The sequence below is a fragment of the Lycium barbarum genome, chromosome 2 (assembly GCF_019175385.1).
Source record: "Lycium barbarum isolate Lr01 chromosome 2, ASM1917538v2, whole genome shotgun sequence".
Classification (NCBI taxonomy): Eukaryota; Viridiplantae; Streptophyta; class Magnoliopsida; order Solanales; family Solanaceae; genus Lycium; species Lycium barbarum.
In genome coordinates, this window is record NC_083338.1 from 20,805,854 (window position 1) to 20,812,011 (window position 6,158).

General features: G+C 43.3%; 1 non-coding gene across 1 annotated transcript; it reads right to left on the minus strand.

Moving 5' to 3' along the window:
• Positions 1–558: 558 nt before the first annotated feature.
• Positions 559–665, minus strand: LOC132629525 (small nucleolar RNA R71). The gene has a single exon (XR_009578296.1). It is a non-coding gene; the product is annotated as a small nucleolar RNA R71 (small nucleolar RNA).
• Between the last annotated feature and the right edge of the window lie 5,493 nt (positions 666–6,158).

Here is a 6,158-nt window from a genome sequence, read left to right on the forward strand (position 1 = left end):
TGGCGCCGCTACCGTGGACTACGGTTTAGAAATTACTAATTGTTGTGTACTCTTCTTTAAAATTCTTTCTATTCCATCACACCTTGTTTGTTGTTGTAGCGAACTAGGTGAACATGGCAGGAAGACACAATCGCAATCAAGGAAACCAAGGGGGAATCCAAGTGAACCATCCTGCACCAGAAGAAGAGGAGGATGAGAATGTATTTGCGGAATTCATCGACGAAGTTGATTATGCTTCTGCTGTAGTTCCTCCTAGAACGGGAAATGCTAATTTCAAAAATTGATAGCTCTATGTATCAACTATTGAAACTTGAAGGCTATTTCCGAAATTCTTCGGAGGATTGTCCACTCCGACACCTGAAGAATTTCCTGCATGTATGTTCTCAACAATCCCAAGGTGTTGTTCCTGTTGATGCACTGCGGTTACGAGTCTTCAAATATTCCTTGGCTGGCCAAGCAAGGGAATGGTATGAAAAGCTCCCCAACAATACTATTCATACCTGGAACGAGTTAGCCAATATATTCTTGAAAGAGTGGTTTCCACCAAGCAAAAAGGCTGAGCTTAGGGACAAGATCTTTGAGTTCAAACAATTACCAGGGGAACAACTATATGCAGCATGGGAGCGTTTCAAATATTATCTAGCTCAATCTCCGACCCATGGATTTCTGGATGCTATCCTCACCGAGAAATTCTACAAGGGGTTAGATACCATGAATCAAATTGTTGTCAACACTGCAGCAGGGGGATGCTTCATGGACAAATCATTTGTCAACATCACCAGGTTGCTCGACAAGCTTACTACCCACAACCAAGCTTAGCATTCTAGTGATAGTGAAACCCTGTCATATGGTAGTCCCTCTGCTGCCGCGGTGGCTAAAGAAAATCATGAGCGAGATCATGCTTTTGCTCAATTGCAAACCACCGTGGATTTATTATCGAAGAGGCTTATGGAGAAAGAAGCCAAAGGTGTGAATGTTGTCGAGGAGATGCCACCTCATGCTCTCGAATGTACCAAGTCTCTGAAGAAGCTTATCTAGAGGGGCAGCCACAATATGAAGATGCGAATTATGTCAACAACTCGCAAGGGGGCTATCAAAGGCAAAATTATCAAGGTCCCGGTAATCACCCATGGCAAAAGCCTCAACAACAATTTCAAGGAAACAATTATGGAAGAAATGATTAGGGCAATCCAAATCAAGGGAATTATAACAACTATAATTATGGAAACAAGAGCTCGAACCCCTACATACCACCTAGGGGGAAAGCATCTAATTCCCAACAGTGGAGAGATAACTCAGCTAGCAACCCTGCTGGCAACACGTCTAATGATTCTGCGAAACTGAAAAGTATGATGCAGAAAATGTTGATGAATCAAGACATAACATAGAGCACAATCAAGGGAATGTCTCAGGTCCAACTATCTCATTCAGCTTCCATTCAGAAGCTTGAAGCGCAATTCAGAGACCTTTCCCGAGAAGTGCATAATCCTCAACGGGGACAACTACCAAGTGATACAGTTCCAAATCCAAAAGGTAGTGGGGTAAACTCTGTGGAGAATGTACTTGCTATTAGCACCAGAAGTGGAAAAATACTTCAAGGTGCTAATAAAAAGGTGATTGATCTGGAACCAACTGTTGAAAAAGAAGCGCAGCCTGATGTACCTGATGCTATTGTAGAGGAAGAAGCAGAGGAGGAAGTCCCTATTGTGGCTGAAGAGGAGCAGAATCTTGAAAATCTCAAGGCACAAGGAGAAAAACAGGAAGGGGGAAAGGCAAAACTTTCCGGCGCTCTTCGCCCTTTGAGCTAATTGTTTAAATCTTCACCACCTTTTCCTCAAAGGCTAGTGAGAAAAACAGAAGATGAGAAGTGCTTGCGATTTGATGATCAACTCAAGCAGTTGACAATGAACATTCCTTTGATGGACGTTGTCCAAGAAATGTCTGGCTTTGCTAAGTATTTGAAGGATCTTTTAACAAAGAAAAAGAATCCATTGAAACACGACACTGTGGGTATTACTCACCGCGTTAGTGCTATTCTTTCCAAGACCACAGTGCAAAAGAGGGAAGATCTTGGAGCATTCACAATTCCATGCACCATAGGGCAGCAAGATTTCGCCAGGGCTTTCTCCAAGGCTTTGTGTGATAACGGGGCTAGCATAAATCTTATACCCCTGGAAAATTTCAAGAGATCGGGGCTAGCGATGCCAAGGCCAACTACCATGAGGTTGCAGATGGCTGACAGATCGATAAAAAGGCCAGTGAGGGTAGTTGATGATGTGCTGGTTCAAATTGGGGAATTCCTACTGCCGGCAGATTTCGTGATTCTTGATTGTGCTATTGATCAGGAAATTCCTATCATTTTGGGAAGACCTTTCCTTGCGACAGGGAGGGCTTTTATGGATTCCGAGAAGCACGAGATCAAGTTCCGGGTGAACGATGAGGAGGTGACTTTTCACGCTAGCAAAGGCATGAAATGACCTAGTCCTTATCAAAGTATTTCAGTCATAAACTCGGTTGATGAGGTGGATGAAGAAGTGGAATTTAAAATGGAGGAAGAATGCTTGAGTGAAGCATTATTGGCCATCTTGGTGAATTTTGATGCCGAACAAATGGAGGGATATAATGAGACAGTGAATTCACTCACCGGTCTGGGGTCTTACTCTTATGAGCCCAAGAAACTGTCTCTTGATTTAGAAAAACGAACAACTCCTCCAGCAAAACCATTAATTATTGAGCCGCCGAAGTTGGAACTCAAGCAACTTCCATCCCATCTTAAATATGTGTTTCTTGGAGCAAATGCTACTCTTCCAGTTATTGTGTCATCACTTCTGAATGAGGGCCAAGTTCAGAGACTCATCGCAGTCTTGAGGAAGCATTTAAGAGCTTTGGGTTGGACTATTACAGACATCAGGGGGATTCCCTCCGGAATTTGTGATCACAGAATTCAGTTGGAGGAGGGAAGTTCACCAAGTACTGAGCATCAGCAAAGATTGAATCCACCGATGCAAGAGGTGGTAAAGAAAGAGATTATTAAGTGGCTAGATGCTGGGGTGGTTTACCCAATTGCCAATAGTCCATGGGTAAGTCCAGTCCAATGTGTGCCAAAGAAAGGGGGCATCACTGTTGTCCCTAACTCAAAAAATGAGTTGATTCCGACAAGAACTGTCACCGGTTGGAGAGTGTATATGGACTACCGGAAGTTGAACACGGCATCGTGCAAAGATCATTTCCCTATGCCTTTTATTGATCAAATGCTTGATCGGCTAGCTGGAAGGTCTTATTATTGTTTCTTGGATGGGTACTCACGATACAACCAAATCAACATTGCATTGGAAGACCAAGATAAGACTACTTTCACTTGTCCCTATGGGACATTCGCTTTCAGCCGGATGCCATTTGGTCTTTGCAATGCTCCGGCTACTTTCCAACGATGTATGATGTACATATTCTCCGACATGGTTGAAAACTTTCTTGAAGTATTCATGGATGACTTCTCTGTGGTGGGAGATTCATTCGATGAATGTTTAGACCATCTCGATCGGATGCTGCAAAGATGTGAGGAGACAAACCTCGTTCTCAACTGGGAAATGTGTCATTTTATGGTAAAGGAGGGAATTGTCCTTGGCCATAAGATTTCAGAAAGAGGGATTGAGGTTGATCAAGCCAAAATCGATGTAATTTCACAACTCTCTCCGCCCATTTCAGTAAAAGGAGTTCGGAGTTTCTTGGGACACGCCAGATTCTATAGGAGGTTTATCAAAGACTTCTCCAAAATTTCTAACCCAATGTGCAAACTCTTGGAAAAAGAGTCCAAATTCAATTTTGATGAGAAGTGCATTAAGGCTTTCGACGAGTTGAATCTGAAGTTAACCTCCGCACCTATTGTTGTGTCCCCGGATTGGTCACTGCCCTTTGAATTAATGTGTGACGCCAGTGGTCTTGCAATTGGCGCTGTGCTTGGTCAGCGGCTAAACAAGATCCTGCACCCAATTTATTATGCCAGCAAAACACTGAATGAAGCTCAATTGAACTATACAGTAACGGAGCAGGAAGTACTTGCCATTGTTTATGCTTTTGAAAAGTTTCGAGCTTATTTGTTGGGTGCCAAGGTAGTGGTTCACACTGACCATGCTGTATTGCGCTATTTGATGGCGAAGAAGGATGCTAAGCCTCGGTTGATAAGATGGGTCTTGTTGCTACAGGAATTTGACTTTGAAGTCAAAGACCGAAAAGGGTCCGAAAATCAAGTAGTTGACCATCTCTCCAGACTTGAAGCACCAGGGAGACCGATTGATGTGCTGGATATTGATGACACTTTTCTGGATGAAAGAGTCTTGGTCATCTCCAATGATGTGGCAGCATGGTATGCCGATATTGCCAATTATTTGGTAACTGCATCGTTCCTGACGAGTTGAAGGCATATCAAAAGAAGAAATTCTTGAGAGACTGCTGACAGTTTTATTGGGATGAGCCTTACTTATTCAGGACGTGTGCTGACAATTTGATCCGGAGATGTGTGGCGGAATCTGAGGTGATGGATATTTTGAAGGCGTGCCATAATTCTCCGGTTGGTGGACATCACAGTGGAAATCGAACCGCAGCCAAGGTGCTAGCGTGTGGTTACTACTGGCCAGCCATTTATCGTGATGCAAATATGTTGGCACGCTCTTGTGATAAATGCCAACGCCAGGGTACGATAGGTAGGAGGCATGAAACTCCGATGAATTTTGTTCTTGAGGTGGAGCTCTTTGATGTATGGGGAATTGATTTTATGAGGCCCTTCATGAGCTCCTACGGCCTGAAATACATTCTTGTTGCGGTGTATTATGTCTCTAAATGGGTGGAAGCAGTGGCCTTTCCTAACAATGATGGTAGGAGAGTCCATGCCTTTCTAAAAAAGAACATCTTTACTAGATTCGGCACTCCTAGAGCTATTATTAGTGATGGTGGCTCTCATTTCTGCAACAAACCATTTGCTGATCTTCTTGAAAAATATGGCATGCATCACAGGGTTGCCACTCCATATCATCCTCAGACAAGTGGCCAGGTTGAGGTCTCAAACAGAGAGATAAAAAGCATCTTGGCAAAGACGGTCAATGTAAATCGCACTGACTGGTTCAAAAAGTTAGATGATGCTTTATGGGCATATCGCACGGCATTCAAAACGTCTATCGGGACTTCACCGTATAAGTTGGTATTTGGGAAGGCATGTCATTTGCCTATTGAGCTTGACCATAAAGCCCTTTGGGCATTGAAAAAGCTGAACATGGACTGGCATGAAGCGACAAAACTGAGGTTGTTTCAAATAAACGAGATGGATGAATTTAGGTACAGTGCCTATGAAAGTGCAACACTGTACAAGGAGAAGATGAAATACTATCATGACTCAAAGATCCTTAAAAGATATTTTCAACTAAAGGATTTGGTCTTGTTGTACAGTTCACTCCTAAAGTTCTTTCCGGGCAAGTTAAAGTCTCGGTGGTCTGGTCCTTTTGAAATCGCAAGTGTTTCCCCGAATGGAAGCGTCATTGAGGTGAAATCCTAGGATGGCACTCGGACTTTTAAGGTGAATGCACAAAGAGTGAAGCATTACCATTGGTGTATTGATGATGGTAAGGTCGTTGATAGGTATCGTTTGAAATACGGTTCCTGAACTCGAAAATGAGGTATCACGTCGAGTTGTGACGTTAAACCAAGCGCTGTGTGGGAGGCAACCCGCATTTACCGCTTTGTAAGTAGTTTAAATTTTGTATTTTCCTTGTGTTCTTTTGTGTTTTGGATTTGCTAATGTGGTAGGATTCTGAGAACTGAAGAGGCCAAATAACTGCTGAGTTTTTCCCAGACAAGACGCTCCACGTTACGGCCCGCAACCCATGTTACGGTCCGTATCATGTAGCGTAACAGCGATAAGAAAAGGCAGAAATCACTGAAGGATGAAAAAGAGTGTTACGGTATGAGTTACGGTCCGTCGTACGTGTTACGGACCATAACACCGGATCGTAACTTTGATACAAAATCTGGGCATTCACTAGAAATTTTGAACACGTTACGCCAGGTGATACGGACCGTAACACGTGTTACGGTCCGTCGATTGTAGTGCCAGGTCATTAATGAATATGTGAAATGGGGTCGTTTGGTTGACCGTAACACGTGATACG